The following is a 23,733-nucleotide window of genomic DNA, read 5'->3' as shown; positions in this document are numbered from 1 at the left end:
ATTTGTATGATGCAATCTTATTTGGTGCTGGTTTAGCTCTGGGCAACAACCAAACAGAAACTGAGGAGTTCATGAAAATGTTGAAACTGGGGCCTGTGCAGGTAGATTTTCTGGCTATGTAGATACAGGAAAAAGGAAATGGGTTAAATGCAATGGACCAAGAGTACTATGCAATACAAAATCCTGCAAAGATATATAATGGTTGAATGTAATGGAGTTTCTTCTCAAATTGGGCATGAAGAGAATATTGTCAAAAAGAAGATTACAGCCAAAGTTCTTACAGGAAGGTAGTGGATTTTCTAGCGTATTTGACTACAGTGTCATGTCTAAACATTGGTTTTCTAATGAACAATACAAAAAGAAACAATGGATTATGGAACTACCTACAAGAGCACAGAAGATTCAAAGATCAACAAGGAACATTTGAATCCTGTTCTCAACATGTCTGAAGAACATCAAGTGTGGATTCCAGAGGGTTACTGTGTTTGATTTCAGGAAATGTGAAATTCCTTGATTCCGACAAAACGAAGATGCAGCAGACCATAGTTAGTGGAACCTATCAGAAGAGGGTCTCCAATCACGATTTCCAGACTCCCAAACAATGCATAGAAAGCACCAGTTCATGACAAAATTTTTTCATGTGATAAAGCTGATAATTCTTCAGATATATACCATATCAAATGGAAACACAAAGTACTGAACCACTGACTGATGGGGAACAAATTACAGTTCAGATCAATACCAACGTGAAAGTAACGGAGATCTGCATCAAGAATGCCCCAATTGGGTAAGATTGTAGAGTGGATTTACGACATACAAATGAGATGACACCACAATTCAGAATGAATCCTGGGGTATTGGTGATGAGCAAGCAGATATCGGACAGAATGAATGCAGAGAAAGACTGTGCTGTGAAATAAGTACAAAAGTGATGGTTCCTGACCTTAAGGATAAACAGGAATAAGTGCTCCAACATACCAGAACTGACTTTATGGAGAGCTGTGTTCCCATATTACTCATCAATAAGAGTGTTCATGGTTGAATAAAAAACATAATGTTTGTAAATGGTAAAACTGACAAAGAAGCATTCATGGAACAACTGTATGTTGTGGTTGAAACCTTTCAAAAGATGCATCAGGTTTAGAATGGTGAAAATATAGTACACAAGATGAAAGATTAGCTGTAAATTTTGAAATCTGAAGTGTGGGCTGAAGCAGACAACACTGCTACATAGCACTGGAATCACATTAAGTCCTCCATTGAAAACATTCTCCCCTCTTGAACAGTGGAGTGGCAACCTGTACGCAGCTGGAATCAACTGAGGGTCTTTGTACCAGAACGTTATGTGTATGTGAACATGCATTTTTGTCAAGAATTTGCTCACAAGGCTGTCCTTGATTGTCTAGCTGCCACATAAATGATATAGACAGCTTTATGATGTGGTTGTCATCACAATGCAAGCTTGTAGTAAGATGCACAGTTGCATACATCTGGACATCAGTGTTACTGAATTTGAAGTTGATTGTGATGGAACTATTTGGCAGAGGAGCATGTGAATGAGATATTCAGTAAGAAGAAGGAATCAGGAAATGTCAGCCATGACAAGAAGAAAGAAGGTTAAAGTGAAGACTAAGGAGATTTAGATGTGATGTCAATTATTAAGTGAAAAATGGAGAAGCAAATGTGAAAATAAGTAATCAAGGTGGGTGACCAGTGGAGATGGTGTTTACATGGCTGGTACTGGTATCATGAGGGACAAGGATGTAAGCTCATATACTTAAGCTTCCCAGCCTAGTAGTAACAATCAGTGGCTGGAGGCCATCTATGAAGAAGTGAAGTCCCTGACATTGGTAAAGTACTTGGGTATTCTTTGAGCATCCAAGTGGTGGGCAGATTTTGCAGAATTGAAGAGTCTTACACAAGAAAATTGCACAAAAGGCCAGTTTGTGGGGAAAGTATGTGTACAGAGGCAGTAACTTGACTTTTATGCTGCATTCAGCATTTCAATCCTATTGCCAGTGGCTGCGGCAGAGGAAATGAGGTGTGACCACTTTGACATCAAAACAGGAATTCTCAATGGTCTTCTGAAAGGAGATGTATACACAGAAAAACCTGAAGTTTAGTACAATGGTACTGGACATATATGTTTACTGAGTAAAGGTCTTTATGATGTTGTTGTAACAAATGTTTCTGAGGTATGATTATCTGACATTTCAGAGGTTGAATCATGTGAAATGAAATTTTAGGTACTTGAAGAAAACAATGGTTGTAGAATTTTAGAACACGTATTATGTTTGAGTATAATAACTTTTCTGGAGACTAGAAATCTACTCTGTAGGAATCAGCATGGGTTTCGAAAAAGACGATCGTGTGAAACCCAGCTCGCGCTATTTGTCCACGAGACTTAGAGGGCCATAGACACGGGTTCCCAGGTAGATGCCATGTTTCTTGACTTCCACAAGGCATTTGATACAGTTCCCCACAGTTGTTTAATGAACAAAGTAAGAGCATATGGACTATCAGACCAATTGTGTGGTTGGATTGAAGAGTTCCTAGATAACAGAATGCAGCATGTCATTCTCAATGGAGAGAAGTCTTCTGAAGTAAGAGTGATTTCAGGTGTGCTGCAGGGGAGTGTTGTAGTAACGTTGCTATTCATAATATATGTAAATGACCTTGTGGATAACACTGGAAGTTCACTGAGGCTTTTTACGGATGATGCTGTAGTATATCAAGAGGTTGTAACAATGGAAAATTGTACTGAAATGCAGGAAGATCTGCAACGAATTGACGCATGGTGCAGGGAATGGCAATTGAATCTCAATGAAGACAAGTGTAATGTGCTGTGAATACATAGAAAGAAAGATCCTTTATCATTTAGCTACAATATAGCAGGTCAGCAACTGGAAGCAGTTAATTCCATAAATTATCTGGGAGTAGGCATTAGGAGTGATTTAAAGGGGATTGACCATATAAAATTAATCATCGGTAAAGCAGATGCCAGACTGAGATTTCTTGGAAGAATCCTAAGGAAATGCAATCTGAAAACAAAGGAAGTAGGTTACAGTGCACTTGTTCGCCCACTGCTTGAATACTGCTCACCGGTGTGGGATCCGTACCAGATAGGGTTGATAGAAGAGATAGATAAGATCCAACGGAGAGCAGCGCGCTTCATTACAGGATCATTTAGTAATTGTGAAAGTGTTACGGAGATGATAGATAAACTCCAGTGGAAGACTCTGCAAGAGAGACACTCAGTAGCTCGGTATGGGCTTTTGTTGAAGTTTCAAGAACATACCTTCACCGAGGAGTCAAGCAGTATATTGCTTCCTCCTATGTATATCTCGTGAAGAGACCATGAGGATAAAATCAGAGAGATTAGAGCCCACAGAGAGGCATACCGACAATCTTTCTTTCCACAAACAATACAAGACTGGAATAGAAGGGAAAGTGATAGAGCTACTCAAAGTATCCTCTGCAACACACCATCTGGTGGCTTGTGGAGTATGGATGTAGATGTAGATGTAGATGTAGAACAGTCTACAAGAACAATGAAGATTTAAATGTCCCCAAGGAATGTTTGTATTGCATTCTGAATGCATCTAAAGCCCATCAAATGCAGTTACCATTGGATTACTTGGTCTGTATTTCAAGAGATGTGAAGTTCCTTGATCATTCTAGTCCTGAACCCAAGCAGATTTGTGTGGATTTATGTGAAGACAACATAGGACAGAATGAATGAGACATCAACCTAAACTTTCAGGAATGAGGGTTCCAGAGGTCTGCCAAATGTTAAATCATAACCATCTTCAGTGATCAGCCATTTTAAGGGTTTCAGAACATGATGTCAGTGCAACAACATAACATGGACACAGTGGAGTGAAGTTCATTCAGTCTCCCAGAAGAGGGTGTCCAGCCAAGATCCATAGCTCCCAAACAATACACTGAAAGCACCAGTTAATGAAAATAATTTTTCATACGGTAAAGCTAATAATACTTTGGATCTGTTTAAATGAACAACTAATATGAAGTGTTGAACCACTGACTGATGGAGGAGAAACTACAATTAATGATCAGTTCCAATATAAACGCAATGGATTCCTGTATCAAGAATGCTCTAAATGGGTCAGATTGTAGAGTGATATTAAGGTATACAAAATGAGATGATATCAGAAGGATAAATGATGTCTTGGATATTGCTGACAAGAAAGTGAAAATAAAGTGTAAATGACTTCAGAGAAACAATGTGAAATAAGTACAAAAGTGATGGTTCCTTACTTTAAGGAAAATCAGGAACATCAGCACCAATATCCAAGAATTAACTTCTTGGAAACATGTGCCCCCATATTACTCATCACTTAGAGTATTTACAGAGGTTCACCAGACCTGACTTGTTTGTATCATTGCTGAGAATGAACATAATACTTGTGAACACTGACATTGACCAAGAAGCATTCATGGGACACTGGACACAGTGGTTGAAACCTTACAAAAGATGTACTGAGTTGAGAAAGGTGAAAATATAGTCAAAAAGAAAAAAGGTTAGCTGCAACTGTTGAAATCTGAATTGTGGCCGAAGATCTACAATGCTGCTACATACAGTCTTCTATTAAAAACAAACCTCATGAACTATGGAATGGGAGACCAGTATGCAACTTGAATTGCTTGAAAATTTCTGGTACAGAATGTTATGTGCATTTGAACATGAACTTTTTGTTAAAAGTTTGATTTCAAGGCTATGCTTGAATGTCTAGTTGGCACATGAATGACATTGACAGCTTTAGGGTATGATTGGCATCTCGGAACAAGGTTGTAGTAAGATACAATATAAAATTAATGCTGCAGTTGTATACAATTTGCACACAATTTTTACTGAATTAGAAGTAACTTGTGATGAAACCATTTGATAGAGTCAGCTGAATCAAACTTCCAGTGAGAAAAAGGAATGATGAAATGTCAAGCACAAGAGAAAGGAAGATTTAAGTGGAGACTAAGAAGTTTTGGATGTGACATCAAGTATTAAGCGATGAATGAAGAAGGAAATGTGAAAAGAAGCATCAAGGATTGATGACCAGTGGAGTTTTTATGTACATGGCTGGAACTAGTATCATGGAGGAAAAACATCCCAGTATGTGAATTTAAGCTTTACTGTCTACTAATAAAAACCAGTGATTGAAGGCCATTTATGAAGAATTGAAGTCTCTGAAAGGGAAAAATCATTGGGTATCCATTGAGTGTCCAAGTGGTACACAGATTTTGCAGAATTGAAGGATCTTACACAAGGAAGTTACAGAAATCATTAAGTTCACTTCAACGACCAGGTTGTGGGAAAAGTAGATGTACAAAGGCAGTGAACTGACTGTAATGCAACATTCATTCCTGTTGCACTTAATGATGCTTTTCAAAACCATTTGGCAATAGCTGTTGCAGAGGAAATGAAGCTCGACCACCCTGACATCAAAGCAGTATTTCACGATCTTCTACTGAATGCAGATGTTTACACAGAACAATCTGAGGGTTTCTACAATAATACTGGACATATATGTTTACTGAATAAAAGTCTTTGTGGGCTCAAGTGGGCACGACATTGTTGTAACAAATGTTTCTTGAGTATATGATGAAAGCTGGATTGAAAACAGAAATGCTGATCCATGTCGCTTCCACAATCACAGCAACAGGAATTGTTTAGAGGTTGCACTCTGTGTTGATGATGGTTTAGTAGTGGGCAGCAACAGATCAGACATTGTAGAGTTCATGAGAATGTTGAAGCTGGTGTTTTATACAAATAAATTATCCTCAACAAATTTTTGGTCATGGAGATATAGCAAAAAGAAGATGGGGCACTGGACACAGTGGTTGAAACCTTACAAAGGATGTATCAAGTTGAAAATATAGTCAAAAAGAAAAAAAAAAGGTTAGCTACAACTGTTGATATCTGAACTGTGGCCAAAGGTGTGCAATGCTGCTACATACTTTTTGAATCATGTTAAGTCTTCTATTAAAGAAAAAACCTCCTCATGAACTATGGAATGGGAGACCAGTATGCAGCTCGAATCACTTCATAACCTCTGGATCAGAATGTTTTTTGAAGCTGAACATGAATTTTTTGTTAAACATTTGAATTTTAGGCTATGCTTGAATTTCTTTGAATTTCTGGTTGGCACATGAATGATACCGACAGCTTTAGGTGTATGATTGGCATCTCAGAACAAGGTTGTAGTAAGATACAATTTAAAATTAAGACTGAAGTTGTATACAATTTGCACACAAGTGTGATTACCAATGGGTTACTGCATCTGTATTTCAAGAGATGTGAAGTTCCTTGACCATGACAGTCCTGAAAACTCAAGCTGATTTGTGTGGATATTTGTGAAGACAACACAGGCCAGTATGTAGGAGACGTCAATCTAAACCCTGGGGAAAGGCTTGCTAAATGTTAAATCATAGTCACCTTCACTGACCAACCATTATATGGCTTTTAAAACAAGATGTCAGTACATCAACAAAACATAGATGCAATTGACCAAAGTTCATGGAATCTCCCAGAAGAGAGTGGGCAACCAAGATGTGCAGGCTCCCAAACAGTTCATGGAAAGCACTAGTTTTTGACAATAATTTTTCATATGACTGATGGAGAAGGAACTACAATTCATGATCAGTTCCAGAGTAAAATCAATGGAGATCTGCATCAAGAATGCCCCAAGTGGGTCAGATTGTTACGACATACAAATGAGATGACACCACAAACAGAAATGAAGTCTGGGATATTGCTGATGGTCAAGCAGATATCAAACTCAATGACTGTAGAGAAATACTGTGAAATAAGTACAAAAGTGATGGTTCCTTAGTTTAAGGAAAAACAGCAATAAGTGCACTAATATTCCATAATTGTCTTTATGGAGATGAGTGTGACCATATTACTCATCATTAAGAGTGTTCACGGCCGTCATCCAGAATTGACCTGTATGTCTTGTGCCTGAATATAAATATAACATTTGTGAACTGTGACAGTGACAGTGGAGCAATCGTAGAAGAACTGCACATAGCAGCTGGAACCTTACAAAGGATGGAACCTTACAAATTTGAGATAGATGAAAATTTAGTCAAAAAGATGAACAACTTGTTCTAAGTGTTTAAATCTGCTGATATGTGTAGACTGAGATAAATCACTTATTGCCCTCATCATTCAGGTATGCAGAGGAATATCATGTTGAATGTAACTCAAAAATCATTCAAACTGCTACCATTTGGTTCAAATCTGAATTTGTATGTCAACAGTTGAGGGCATTGTAAAGTATTCCAATTTACTCATTTTTACATAACACAAAGTAGATTATGTATCAGTTGTCTTCCAGGTTTTATTCTAAAGACGCTGGGCTGTGAATGTAAAATGGGCATTAAGGTGAATTAATCAGTTGAACTTAGTCTTAGCCATTCAGCCTGGCATATCTTGTGTAGTCAACAAGTTAAGCAAATACAATGACAATAAAGAATGTAATTTTTCTATAGTGGCCTATTATATTATGTTTATCTAAAGTTGTATACTAATGAAGTATATTTTATTGTGTCTGTTTAATAACATGTAAGTACTATGTGAATAGTAGGAGAGGTACTTGTGTGCTGTGCAATTAATTAAGAACAGAACTCGGGTGGTCCAACAGTACTGATTGATCCCAATGTCGCCCTCAGTCAATACGTGTCACTTGAAGTGGATATGGAAAGCACACTGTACCCCCAGCCATTGTCAGGTTTCATGACCAAATCCATAACATCGCAATCAAGTACCTCCTCAACTGGCCTCACATGGGCTGAAAGCTGCTCACTTGCCAACAGTGCTTGGCAGACAGGGACAGTCACCCATCCATATGTTAGCCAAGCCTGATTTACTTCAGTGATGTGGCAGGAACTGGTGGCACTACTGTGGCAAATTCACTGGTAAATTTGTAAATAGCTTTTGTAATAAATGGGTTCATGATTGACAATGTGCTGGTTATTAAGTAGATGACATTACAACTATGATAAATGTATTCACTTGTATTTTTGCTAAAGAAATGCAAAGTAATGCAAACAACACAATTTATATATACAGTAGTCATATGAAAATGACACGAAAATTTGAAAGTATGTAGTAAACTAAGTATCTTTCTCACATTAAGTAATTTTCTCACAGTCATGAAGTGTGATGGCAGTCTATCATGAATATGTAAGTTCTTTATTTAATATATATATTTTTTTTCTAGAAGTCTCTCTCTCTCTCTCTCTCTCTCTCTCTCTCTCTCTCTCTCTCTCTCTCTCTCTCTCTCTGTGTGTGTGTGTGTGTGTGTGTGTGTGTGTGTGTGTGTGGTGCATCTTATTTATTTATTTATTGGTCCATTTGATTCATTACATACTTAAACAGTACATTGAATATAGGACAAGTCAAAATTGCGAAAGGAGCAGAAAAACATACACACACACACACACACACACACACACACACACACACACACACACACAGAGAGAGAGAGAGAGAGAGAGAGAGAGAGCATGACAAAATTAATTACAGATAACAATCATAAATTACAAGTGACAAATATAGCAATTTCAATTTAACCATTATTACATAATCATTGTTTACAAGGCTATTTTTTTGTAATTTAAAAATTCTTTTACAGAGTAAAAACATTTTTCCACTAGAAATGACTTAAGATTATGTTTAAAATAAATTTTATGTTGCTGCGATTTTAAATCACTGGGTAGGCTGTTATGTAGCTGAACTGTTTTCTGTGATACACTTTTTTGGTACAGTGCTGTTCTACACTGTGACATGTGGATATTATTTGTGTTTCTTGTGTTGTGACTGTGTATGTGCTTATTTTGTTGAAGATGTCCAGTTTGGTTTAAAAGATACTCATTTGTGAACAGGATACACTCATATATGTAAAGGTTTGGTAGGCTCATTATTTTCATCTGGATGAAACATGGTCTACGTGTTTCCAGTTTTCTTAGGTTGCAGATAGCCCTGATTGCTCTTTTCTGCATCCTAAAGATCTTTATGCTGGTGGCTGAATTTCCCCATATTTGTTCTGTTAATTTATACAGATATTCTATAGAATGCTGTATCACTAGCATGTGTGTCAGCTTACTCTTCTCACCTAACTAGTGTTTGTCATAAATCAGTTTCATTCAGTATTACTTATTTTTCCAATTTAAATTGTTTGGCTGCTGACCTGAAACAGTGAAACATTTGCAAATTATTCATAGTAATCTTCTTATGTGAAATGTAATTTACAATATTTCCTTGGTAATTATATTGGGAAGTGAATGGCCCAGTTGAAAATGTTATGTTTTCCATTACCCTCACAGTTACTGCTTATGAAACTATGTTAAATCTGAGTACTGTAATCTGTTTATGATGTGTTACTTTAATTGTATTGAAATACAGTGCCTGAAGAATGTCAAGGCCAGCAGAAAATCCAGTAATACAGATTGAATGTAACAAGTTGGGAAATTTTGTTCCAGCACATTTCTAACACACATAAAAATTGTAAAAATTTTGAAAGCAGATCATATGCCAGTTAAAATAATAAAAATTTTAATTTTTGAAGCTATGTTGTAATCACTTTACACTAATTTTGTGCATGATTACTGATAAATATGTAAAATATTATGCTATAGTTATGTACCACTATTATGAGTCTATTTGTGGAGCCACAGTGTTAACTTCTGTATTGTATTCACACTGTAAAAGTTAGTGATGAGGTTCATAACATAGTAGGAGTGTCAGCCCTCATTTGCTACATTGCCACTCAAAAAAATCAGCAGCCAAGATGGCTTCTATATTTTTTTAGTAGATGGTATAATGTAGATAATATTTCATGACTTGTTATAGAATAGATTCTTCATTAAATTGTGATTACATCCTGTGATTAATGTGCAGTTATCATGGCATTACTATTGCATAATATCCTTTGTACCTAGAGATGTAACACTATATGCTCCCACTTTGTATGAGGGGCAGACCATTTTCTGGAGTAGTCTGTCCATGGGGAGTTGTGAGAGAGAGACCTTCATTGTTTTTATCAGCATAATGCTTGTAGCTTGGTCTTTTGTAACATGTTATTGAGTTTGTTCATCTCTAGGATTTGTGTTTGTATAAGTAATATTGTTGGTTATGGAGTAAGAAATTATACCATTTGCATCTTTCAGTTCTGTACAGAATCATTAATAACAGCAATTTATATACATGAACTATCTTGCTGCTGTGACATTTATGACCAACCACGCACAAGAAGCCTGCATTGTTGTATATAAATATGTGAACTAGAATGTGAGAAGGGGCAGTATTATCTCACACTTTCCTTTCACTTGTGTTTGTGCTAAACTGACCTCAGGATTGATTATTCTGTGGTAAATGTAAGATGTGTGAAATCCAGTTATGGGTACAAACTTGTGATTATAATTTTGAAGTCAAACAAATGAATTTTTGTGAGAAAAGCTACGAAGCTCAACCAGTTTAACATCAAAACAGTATTTATAAATGGTCTACTCAGAGGAGATATATACACAGGTCAACCTGAATATTTTGAAGATAATACTAGACATTTATGTTGCCTGAATAAAGGTCTTTATGTTCTCAAATGGGCATGACATAGTTGGAACAAATTTTTTGTAGGTGTCATGGTGGAAGCTTGATTTGAAAACAGTGATGCCAGTCTGTGTCTCTTCCACAATAAGAGCAACAAGAACTATTAATATGTTGCAGTCTGTGTTGATGATTGTTTAGTTGTGGGCAGCAACAGAGCAGGTATGATGAGTTCATGAAAATGTTGAAGCAGACATTATGTACAAGTAGAGGGTCGCTCAACAAATTTTTCAGTCATGAAGATACAGCAAAAATAAGATGGATTAACACCAGTGAACCATGAGGACTATACAAAGCAAATTCTGGAAAGTTTTGGAATGGCTGATGATGTACCTCCACTCATGAAAGTGGTGATTTGTGAGTGCACATGTTCATACAGTTCACAGGCCTGCTTATAGAGGCTATCTGGGTTGGACCACTGGCGTGCTCAAGTGAGCGATCAAAGAAACAATATTATTTATGTGATCACAAATGAGTGCTCTGGATATTCTGTAACCTGTATTACTGTTGTCCAGTCAATGTGTTCAGTGCTACATCCAACCATGTTGAAACCTGAACTGTGAGCAGAAGTGTGCAATACTGCTACATACTTTTTGAATCACAGTAAGTCATCTATTGAAAAGAAGCCTCCTCTTGAACTGTGGAATTTAAGACCATTAGGCACCTTGAATTACCTTACAATCTTTGTACTGTAATGTTCATGTGAACATGAATTTTTCTTAAAAATTTGATGACAAGAATGTGCTTGTATGCCTGGTTGGGCATGTGACTGACAGTGACAGTTCTAGGGTCTGGTTGCATCTTAGAGCAAGGTTGTAGTAAGATACAGTGTAAAATTCAAGGCTGAAGTTGAACAGAATCTGCACATCAGTGTTACTGAATTTTAAGTTGCTTGTCATGAAACCGTTTGACAGTGTTAACTGAATCAGAACGTCAATGAGAAAAGAGAATCGTGAAATGTCAGTCACAACAAGAGGAAAAAAGTTTTTCATATGCAAGTGAAGACTAAGAAGATTTTGATATGATGTCAACTGTTAAGTGAGGAATGTAGAAATGCAAAAAGAGTTAATTAAGATGGGAGACCACTGGAGATTGTGTGTATATGGAAGGAACTAGCATCATAAGGGACAAGGATCCAAGCTTTTAAACATAAGCATTGCAGTCTAGTGATAAAAATCAATGACTGGAGGCCATTCATGAAGAACTAAAGTCCCTTAAAGTGGAAAAATACTTGAGTACTCTTTGAGCATCCAAGTGGTGCACAGATTTTACAAATTTGATGGGTCTTACACAAGAAAATTGCAGAAAATTGGGAAGTTCACTTTAAGGGTCAGTTTGTGGGCATAGTATGTGTACAGAGGCAGTGGACTGGCTATGATACAACACTCAGCAATGTTACATGTACTGATACTATTTGAAACCTGCTGGTAGTTTCTGTTGCAGAGGAAATGAAGTGCAACCAGTTTGACACCAAAACAGTATTTCTAATTGGCCTACTCATGGATCATGAGTAGACCAATTACATAGAACAACCTGAAAGTTTTCAAGCTGATTCTGGACATGCATGTTTCTTGAGTAAAAGTCTTTATGCTCTCATGTGGGCATGATATGGTTGGAACAGATGTGTCTTAGGCTTCATGATGAAAGCTGGATTTGAAAACAGTGATGGTGCTCCATGTCTCTTCCACCAGTACAGCAACAGTAATTATTTATGTCCTACAATCTGAGTTGATGAAGGTTTAGTTGTCAGCAGCAACACAGCAGATATTGAAGAGTTCATGAAAGTGTTGTAGCTAGCATTTTGTACAAGTAGATTGTCTCTCAACAAATTTTGGGGCATGAAGATAAAGCAAAAAGAAGATGGGTTAACATTGGTGAACCAAGATGACTATACAAAACAAAATTCTGGAAAGATTTGGAAAGACAGAATGTAATGAAGTTTCCACTGAAATTGGGCATGAAGAAAGTACTGTCAAAGAGAAGATCACAGCCACAGTTCTGACAGCAAGGCAGTGAATTTTCTAATGTATTTGACTATAGTCTCATGTTTGAACATTGATTTTGCAGTAAACAAAGCAGCTAAAGCCCCAGTACACACTACATCTCAAGGGTTTAATCATATGAAATGAAATTTTAGATATATGAAGAATACAGTGGATCATGGAATTGTTGTCAAGAACAAAGAACATTTAAAGGTCTACAAGGAATATTTGTATCCTACTCTGACTGCCCTAAAGCCCATCAAGTGTGGTTCTCAGTGGGTTATTGTGTCTGCATTTCAAAAGATGTGAAATTCCCGTGACCATGACAGTCCTCAACCCAAGCAAATTTTTGTGAAAACACAAGGCAGTATGAAGGAGACATCAACCTAAACTTCCAGGGTCTACCAAATGTTAAATCGTAGCAACCTTCAGTAGTCAACCATTCTCAGGCTTGTTACAACATGATGTCATGCAGCAACCAAAGTTAACACAGTCTTCCAGAAGTGAAAGTCTCTCAAACAGTACATGGAATGCACCAATTTATGTCAACAATTTTTCATATAACGCTGATAATACTTCGATTTGTATCAGATCAACAGCCTGTACCAAGTGTTGAACCACAGACTTATGGAGAAGAAAGCAGTGGAGATCAGCTTCAAGAACACCCTAAATGGTTTGGATCATAGAGTGTATTTAAGCCCTGCAAAATGAGGTGAAGTGTTAAATAAAACTGATGTCTGGGATGTTACTGACAAGCTAGCAAAAATCAGAGTCAATGACTACAGAAATACTGTGAAATAAATACAAAAGTGATGGTTTCTTACTGCAAGGAAAAGCATGAATATTAGCACCAATAGTCCAGAATTGACTTCACATAAATATGTGTCTCCATATTACATATCATTAACGAGTATTTATGACTGTAAGTCAGACCTGACTTGTATGTCTCATGGCTGAATATAAAAATAATATTTATATGGCTCTGATCACTATGGGACTTAACATCTGAGGTCATCAGTCTCCTAGAACTTAGAACTACTTAAACCTAACTAACCTAAAGACATCACACACATCCATGCCCAAGGCAGGATTCGAACCTGCGACCGTAGTAGTCATGTGGTTCCAGACTGAAGCGCCGGCCGGCCTTATGAATAGTGACATTGTCAACAAAGCATTCATGGAACCACTGGACATAGTAGTCAAAACCTAACAAAGAATGTATCAAGTTGAGAAAGGTGAAAACATAGTAAAAAAAAAAAAAAGAAATGATTAGTTCTGAATGTTGAAATCTGATGATATGTGTAAACGAGGAAAGCCATTTAATGACATCATGCCCGTGGACAGAGGAATAACTAATTGAATGCAACTCAAAAATCATTCAAATTGCTACCAAAGAGTTCAAATCTGAATTTGTGTGTAAACAGCTGGGGACAATGTACAGTCCTTTAACTTAATCATGATTACATGGGACAAAGAAGATCATGGATCAGGCACCTACTATTTTTATGTTAAAATCACTGAGAGGTGGATGTAATCTGGGCATCAAGGTGAATTAATCAGATGAATGTAGCGTTAGACACTCAACCTTGACATATCTAGTGTAGTCAACAAGTTGAGTGAATACATTAACATAAACAATATATATTTTTCTATAGCAGCCAGTAATATTATGTTTATCTACAGTTGTGTGCCAATGAAATGTATTTTATTGTGTCTGTTTAATAACACATAAGGGCTGACTGAGTAGTAGGAAAAATACTTCTGTGCATTGCAATAAATGTAGTGGACTCGTTAAAACGCTCAAGTGTAAAGGACTGAGTATTTGTGTGCAGTATCCTATAGTGTGAATTTTGTAAAAACAGGACTTGGAAGGCCCAATAGTACCGATCAACCACTGAGAACCTCAGCCAATACGTGTCACTGGAAGTGGCTATGGAAAAGCATGTCATCGGCACTCTGCACTCCCAGCCATTGTCAGGTTTCAAGACCAGATCTACCAATTCTCATTCAAGTACCTCCTGAATTGGCCTCACAAGGGCTGAATGCTGTCACTTGCCAACAGCACTCGGCAGACCTGGGTGGTCACCCTTCCAAGTGTTAACCAAGCCTGATTGCACTTTACTATGGTGATGTGACAGGAACCAGTGGCACTACTGCAGCAAGTTCACTGACAGTTTTGTAAATAGCTGTTATAATGAAGTGGTCCATGTTTTACAATGTGTTGGCTTTTGAGTAGATGGCATGACAACCATGATAAATGTATTGACTTGTATTTTTGTCAAAGAAATGCAAAGTAATGCAAACAACAAAATTTATATATACAGTAGTCATACAAAAATGACATGAAAATTTGGAAGTATGTAGTAATCTAAGTATCTTTCATAGTAAGTACTTTTCTTACAGGCGTATTACAGGGTGTCGCACTCAGACCTCCCTGATTTCAAGGACCCAGGAGAGAAAAACCACAGTAGATACAACAATGGAAAATGCACCACACTGTAGAGCATCTCAAAGAATTTATATTCCCATGTCAGAAGTGCCAAGTATCATCTCCAGAGTGCAGCATGGTTGCATGAAGTGAAAATGGCAACTCCACAGCAGCGCACACAAGCAGTAGTATGGTTTGCAGAAACAAAATCACCGATTACTGTGCAAGGAAATTATCGTCGTGTGTATGAATGTGATCCACCTGATGTGAAAACATTTAAGAAATGGCATAGGAAGTTGCTGGCAACAGGAAGTGTTCTGAAACATTCTGGTGGTGCACATTATGGAGTTTAAGAAGAGACAGTGCAGGACATCAGACTAACATTTCTCAGAAGCCCACATAATTCAATTCATCAAGCATCTAGGCAACTTGGTGTACCTTGATCAACATTGCATTGTGTAGTTCACCAGCGTCTTCGTATGTATGCTTACAAAGTGCAAATTATGCAACATCTGATGCTGAATAACAAACCACATCGACAACAATTTGCTGTGGATATGCTGCAGCATATTGATATGGAAACATGTTTATTCTCATATATGGCAACCTTTCATCTATCAGGAAGTGTTAACAGGCATAATGTTTGGGTTTGGGATTTGCAAAATCTGCACATTGTCATTGAATATGTTCGTGATTGCCCCAAACTAAACGTCTCATGTAGGCTAATGCACAACAGGATTGTTGGACCATTCTTCTTTGTGGAACAAACAGTGAATGGGTCAGTGTATCTGGACATGTTGGAGCAGTTTGTGTATCCTCAGATACTAGACTTTCAACACAGCATCATTTTTCAACAAGATGGAGCTCCGCCGCATTGGTCAACGCCTGTTCGCAAGTTCCTGGATAGGAAATCCCCAATCGTCGAATCAGATACAAAGGACCCATTGCCTGGCCCCCATGTTCACCTGACATTATGCCGCTTGATTTCTTCATGTGGGGATTCCTGAAGGACCGCATGTATATGACCAAAGTGGATAATATTCCTACGTTGTGACATCGTATCACTAATGCAATTGCAACAATAACAGAGGAAATGTTACAAAGAACTTGGCAAGAAATTGAATATAGACTCGATATTCTTTGTGCTACATATGGTTCACATGTAGAGGTGTACTGATGATAAATAAATAAATTCTTTGAGATGCTCTACAATGTGGTGCATTTTTTGTTGTCATATCTACTGTGATTTTTTCCCTGGGTCTTTGAAACTGGGAGATTTGAGTGTGACACCCTGTATCATGATAATTTATTGTGAATATGGAAGTTTTTTACTTAGTACATAATTTTTTCTAGAATTGTGTGTGTGTGTGTGTGTGTGTGCCTTTTTTCACTAATTTATACAGGTATTCTATTTCTATAGACTGCTGTATTATTAGCATATGTGTTGGCTTACTCTTCTCAATTAACTAGTGTAAGTCATACATCTGTTCCATTCAGTATTACTTATTTTTCCAGTGTAAATTGTTTGACCACTGCTCTGAAGCAGTAAAACATTTGCAAATTATTCATAGTAGGTGTTGGTTCAAACAAAATACCTTCTTGTTGTTACTAATTCAGACAAAATACCTTCTTATTATGGAAAACATAATTTACAATATTTCCTCAGTAATTATATTGGGAAGTGAATGGCCCAGTTGAATATCAAGGCTAGCAGAAAGTCCAGTAATAAGGTTTGATTGTAAAGAGTTGGGAAATTTTGTTCCAGCCCATTTCCTAAACCACATTAAAATTGTAAAAATTTTTAAAGATCATACACCAGTTGAATTAATAAAAAAATTAATTTTCTCACTTCTTTTTGTAAAAATAATCACTTTACACTAATTTTGCAAATGATTACCTATACATCTGTTAAATATTACACTATTGTCATGTGTCACTATTATGAGTGTATCTAAGGAGGCACAGCGTGAACTTCTGTATTGGAATTACATTATAAAAATTACTGGTGAGTTTTGTAACATAGTAGGAGTGTCAGCTCTCATTTGGTACATTGTCACTCAAAAAAATTAGCAGTCAAAATGGATATTTATATTGTTTTTAGTAGATGGTATAATGTAGATAGTATTTCATGACTAAATTGTTATAGAATAGCTATTTCATTAAACTGTGATTATATTGTATGTTTAATGTGCAATTACCATGGCATTACTATTACACAATATCCATTCTACCTAGAGGTGTAACACTATATGGTCCCACTTCGTATGATGGGCAGACCATTTTCTGGAGTAATCTGTCCATGGGGAGCATTTGTGGCAGAAAGACCTTCATTTTTTAATCAGCTTGGTCTTTTGTAATATGTTATTGACTCTATTCATCTGCAGTATTTGTGTTTGTATAAATAATATTGTTGGTTATGGAGCAACAAATTATACCATTTACATTTTTCAATTCTGTTCAGAATCATTATAATAACAGCAATTGATATACATGAACTACCTTGCTGCTGTGACATTTATGACCAACCACGCACAAGAAGCCTGCATTGTTGTATATAAATATGTGAACCAGAATGTGAGAAGGGGCAGTATTATTTAACACTTTCCTTTCCCTTGTGTTCATGCTAAACTGACCTCAGCATTGATTACTCTGTGGTAAATGTGAGATGTGTGCAGTCCAGTTACTGATTTTTCTCTTCTTTTTGTTTTTAATTTTACTTACTCATACACACTCATAAATATGTGATCTATAATTTTGAAGCCTAATAAATGAATTTTTGTGATGATAGTTATGAAGCTACTTTGACTCATTTATTTAATCCTAAATTTCACAACTCAGTTTTGTAGTGTCCTGTAACCTGGTAAGTGGCAGTAAAGTAGTTATATTTCCCGTGTTCTCTGAGAGACTTTTATGGATGACTTGAACAACCTTTAAGGTGTGTGTGTGTGTTTAAATAAAAAGGTGTTATGATTTATGTTGCTGTGGTCTTTATGCTGAAGACTGGTTGCATGCTGAAGACTGGTTGCATACTGCTGTCCATGCTATTCCTGGGGAAACCTCTTCATCTCCAAATAAGTGCTGCATCCTACATCATTTTCAATCTGCTTAATCTTTTCATCTCTTGGTCTCCCTCAACAATTTTTAGACCAAACACTTCCCTCCAGTACTAAATTTCTCATACCTTGATGTCTCAGAATGTGTCCTAGCAACCAATATCCATCCAATCTTCAACATTTATCTGTACTACTTTATTTTGAATGCTTTTGTTGTCTCCTTGTCTCAGCTGTTCTTCCATAAAAGGCTTCATTCCAGACAAACACCTTCACAAAGACTTCCTAACACTTAAATCTGTATTTGACATTAAGAGATTTCTCTTCTTCAGAAATGCTTTTCTTGCCATTGCCAGTCTACATTTTATGAGGGCGTGCTGAAAAGTAATAACTCAGAATTTTGTATGTGAAAAATCTTTAAGCTTTTCAAATAAAACAAACTGTATAAACATTCTATAAATCTTTATGCTTTATGTCTACATATTTATTTCTCAACATAGTGAACCCAGGGATAAACACATTTCTCTGAATAAGAAATCAGTTTGTTGATACTGTCACTGTGGGCTGTTTGATGTTGTTGATGTAGCCACAATCTCACCTCTGTACCACTTCATCACTATCAAAATGAAGTCCTCAAAGTTGTCCTTTAAGTTTTGGAAACATATGAATTTTGTATGAGGCCGAGTCAGGACTGTGTGGAGAATGATCGATGACAGTGAACGCAAGATGTTGGATTGTTGCAGTGCTTGTGTGTGGTTTGGCACTGTAATGCTGCAGAAGAGGATGCTCAATATGTGGACAAACTCTTTGTATTCATGAAACTTGATTACAACACATTGCTTCTCATGCACCAACATAGTTACATCACAAATTGCCATGTGACACATTAAAATTCTGAGCCCTCTAATGGCAGAGGATTGCTACTTGGGTGAAAAATGCAGGAAAGTTGACCAAGTAATATGCATTGCATGTAATACCTCAACCAATATTGAGAACTGAGTAAAAAATGGGTAGGCACTACTTTTAAGTACATCCTCATATATCCTCTCTACTTCAATCATCATCAGTTATTTTACAGCCCAAATAGCAAAACTGATCTACTACTTTTAGGGTCTCATTTCTCAATCTGAATCCCTCAGCATCAACTGATTTAATTTAACTACAACTGATTCCCTGGTTTTGCTTTTGTTGATGTTCAACTTATAACCCTGCAATCTTCAGAATTTCAAAGGTTGTATTACAGTCAGCAATGCCAAAAGCTTTCTTTAAGCCTACAACTGCTATGAACATAGGTTGTCTTTCTGTGACATATCTTCTAACAGAAGTCATAGACTCAGTATTGCTTCAAATGTTCCTACATTTCTCTGGAATCTAAACTGATATTTCTCAAGGCCTGCATCTACTGCTCTTTCCATTCTTCTATAAAGAAATCCTGGTAGTGTTTGCAACTATGACTTATTAAACTGATACTTTGGTATCACTCACAACTATCAGCACCTGATTTTTTTGGAATTCTAATTATTACATTCTTCTATAAGTCTGAGGGTATTTCACCTGTCTTACATTTTGCACACCAGGTGGAACAGTTTGGCCATGGCTGGCTGTTCCAAGGATATCAGCAGTTCTGACAGAATGTCGTCTGTTCCAGGGGTCTTGTTTTGACTTAGGCCTTTCAGTGCCCCATCAAATTCTTCTCACAGCATCATATCTCCCATCTCATCTTCATCTATGTCCTCTTCCCTTCGTACAATATTGCCTTCAAGTTCATTACCCATTGCTAGACACTTTACATATTCCTTCCATCTTTCAGCTTTCCCTTCTTTGTGTAGGACTGGTTTTCTCTTGATATTCATACAGCTGCTCTTATTTTCTCCAAAGGCTTCTTTAATTTTCCTATAGGTGGTATTTGTCTTTCCCTTAGTGATATGCACTTCTAAATCCTTACATTTGTCCTCTAGCCATTCCTGTTTAGTCATTTTGCACTTCCTGTCAATCTCATTTTTAAAACATTTGTATTCCCTTTTGCCAGTTTTACCTTCTGCATTTTTATATTTTCTCCATTCATCAGTTAAATTCAGTATCTTCTGTGATATCCAATGATTTCTGGTAGCACTTGACTTTTTATCTAGATGATCCTCTATTGCATTCACTCTGTCATCTGTTAAAGCTACCTCTTCATCATCTGTATTTTTTCCCCCTCCCTGTTGTAGTCAATCATTGGCTAAAGCTCCCTCTGAAACTGTCATGGTTCTTCTTCCTTTTTTCATTTCTTCTTTCTTTCTTTTTCATTTCTTTTCCCCAGTCTGAACTGATCAACAATTATTTTTCACTTCCTTTTTCTACTATCAAATTACAATAAAATTTTCGTCTCCCGTAACTATCTCAATAATTTCTTTTAAATTATCATATATTTCTTCAATATCATCATCATTTGTGGAGCTAGTTGGCATATAAACTTATAGTACTGTGGTGGGTGTTGGCTTTGTGTTAATCTTGGCTATGATAATGTATTCACTATGCTATTCATAGTAGCTTCCCCACTTTCCTATTTTCTTATTTATTATTAGATGTACTCCTGCATTACCCCAAACTGATTTTTTATGTACAACCCTGTCCTCTGCTGATCAGAAGATCTGTTCCTCCAGCCATCAAAGTTTGTTACTTTCCACTATATGTAACTTTAACATATCCATTTCCCTTTTTAAATTTTCAAACCTACTTGTCCGATTAACAGATCCAGCTTTTGATGCTCAACCTGCGAAATGTCAGCATTATTTCTCCTGATAACATGCATTCTCCTGAGTAGTCCCCATCCAGAGTTCTGAATGGAGGCCTATTTTACCTCTGGAATACTTTACCTAAGAGGATGTCATCATCATTTAACCATACAGTAGAGCTGCATGCCCTCAGAAAACATTACAGCTGTAGCCCTTGCTTTCAGCTATTTGCGATACCACCGTAGTAAAGCCATGTTGGCTGATGTTACAAGGCAAAATAAGTGAATCATCTGACTGTTGCCTCTGCAACTACTATAAAGACTGTTGCGCTTCTTCAGGAGTGACACATTTGTCTGCCATCTCAACTGATACTTCTCCATTGTGGTTCCACCTATGGTACAGCTATCTGTATTGTTGACGCACACAAGCCACTCCGCCACAGCAATGTCCACATATCCTGTGGGGCAGGGTGGGGGGATATTACAATATTTAGTACAAAACCGTCCAAAGTGTGACTGAGTTTTAAATTATAACTTACAATTTTGAATCTAGATCATATTTTATTTTGTAAACTAATAATTCATTGTAAAATGTGGCCCCATGTCACTGAAACAAATGATGAATTATGGTGAAAATCCTGAATGGAGTTACATGTTTGGCCAGATGGTGTCAGATATGTATTAATATCATTCAAATGGATAAATGTGATTTTAGGAGAGAAATGGGAATTTCTGAAGAAAGTGTAGACAAACTGTAGTGTCAGTATTATGTGAATATACACAATTTTTCTGGGAGTATTGTTAAGAAATTTCAAAGCTTGAGATTTAATTAAACTTTGCATTGATAGTAACTCAAACCAGTTTACAGTGCTGTTGTCAAACAGTAATTTTTTGTTGCATTGTATAGGGTTATTGGGATTTAAGATCACCTTGTTATGGTTATGTCACATGGTAGCATGAGCATAAAGGTGTACCACTGATGAATTTGTATTTGTTCAGTGCAGGTATGAACAAACTCATGTGAACTCTTCTTAGGAGAGCTAATTGGTAGTTGTAGGGTTACACATTGGTGTGGATCGCATTGCTTCTGTCAGGGATTATACAAGACATGTCCTCCACACCAATATGAAAGAGAAGAGGTAACTGGCTGATTTAGTAGCAGAAATCCTAATGATGGGGTCATTGTCAACAGTCACTACAGGTACCAGAGCAGCATCTCCCATATGGAGGAAGGACTAAAAGAAACCAAGCTTTAAGAGTGGTTAGAAGTCAAACAAACAATCAGTTTAAGAAAGCAATAAAAAGTGTATTTTTAGGATACTGCATCCATAGAAAGAGCAATTACTAGGAAATTTTTGAAAATTACAAGGAAGTTTATTCTCACCTAGTAATATTTTGGTCACTGTAAATTGCCACCAGTAATTATTGCATCAGAATTTTCAAGGACTGAGGAGTAAAATTAATGAACTACTACTTTGCATTGATGAAGCAGAGTTGTCAAACCGAGTTGACATAATCTGTCACTCTGAACATCATGCGACCACTGGTATAGGTATGTTATGTAGCATAGGGTTTAGGTTAGAATCTCACTTCTGTGCCGCAGAAATGGAGAAAGGAAGCATTACCACATTCATTAGGAATTGTCATGCATTTTAGTACATAGACATAAATAAATTTTGTTTGTAGCAGCTAATGGAGACATTTGCAATAGTAGCAGAATTTCATAAAAAAAAAGAGTTTATAATGGTTTATAAATCACCATGAAGCTCTATTGACCTATTTAACAGTAGAAAATGGAAAGAAATAGTGGTTACTGGTGCCATTAATAGAGGATTTTTAAGACATCTTGCAGAAATAATTTATTGTGGTTGGTAACAATATCGTTTAACTTAATTCCTGTTATTTAACATATGAACTAGGATAGCTTACTGTTCCAAAATAACAACTATAGATAGATCCAATAAACAATGACATGCGCTTCTTGATGATAAATGTGTACAGGTGCAGAAGGGACTTGGTCGGGATGAGCATGGTGTGGGTATCCTTTACGGGGTAATGAATTAGAAAGTGTAGATTATCATGAATGAAGAGGAAGTTTTTTCCTTCTTTGGAGTCAAAATTGGCTGACCTAGGTTGGTTTGCGATGCCATGGCAGTCCATTATGAAGTTATTATTATGTCAGAATAAAGTTTGAAAAAAGAGGAGGAAAGGAGTCATGTCATTGCTGGATGGAAGCTAGAGTCAGAGAGAGCATCCACTGGTGCTCCAAGCTACCAATCAGACTGTCTAGGTAACCTGCACAGATGTTAATACTAATGAAGATACAAAATATGAGTTTAGGAGTGTAGTCAGTAAGGCAAAAATTGATTATTTTAGGAAACTCCTCAAAGACATGAACTGGAGGTATGTATACATAGCTTATGACATGAATGAAAAACACAACACATTTATTGATGACATTCCTGGGTAATTAAAAACTGTGTTCTCTCAAAAGTAACCCATATTAGACCAAATTATACTAAAACACCATGGATCACACAAGGAACAAAGATAAAGTGCAGGACAAAAATAAAAATGTATCTTAGAAACCACACTGATGTTGATATTATAGTGCATTATGGGGCACACTGTGAAATACTGAAGACAGTAACACAGACATCATAGCTAAAGTTTTGAGTTGGCTTCCACCTCTGCTCACTAAATAACTGCTGGAGCTGTTATTGAATGCATGAAGTAATTGTCCTAATTTGGTGTCTGGAGCTGCGCAATGAAACGTAAATTGCATATCATGATCTGGTAATTGCTCTATGCTGTGTAATTAGTTAAAACTCTTGCACTTCTTTTCCAAATGACAGCAGGTTCAGATCATACAATAAGTGAAAAAAAAGACATTGTGTAATGTGTAATAAAGTTACACCAATGACGAATCTGTG

Source organism: Schistocerca cancellata, chromosome 4, assembly GCF_023864275.1.
Source record: "Schistocerca cancellata isolate TAMUIC-IGC-003103 chromosome 4, iqSchCanc2.1, whole genome shotgun sequence".
NCBI lineage: Eukaryota > Metazoa > Arthropoda > Insecta > Orthoptera > Acrididae > Schistocerca > Schistocerca cancellata.
Note: the sequence above shows the minus strand (reverse complement) of the source record.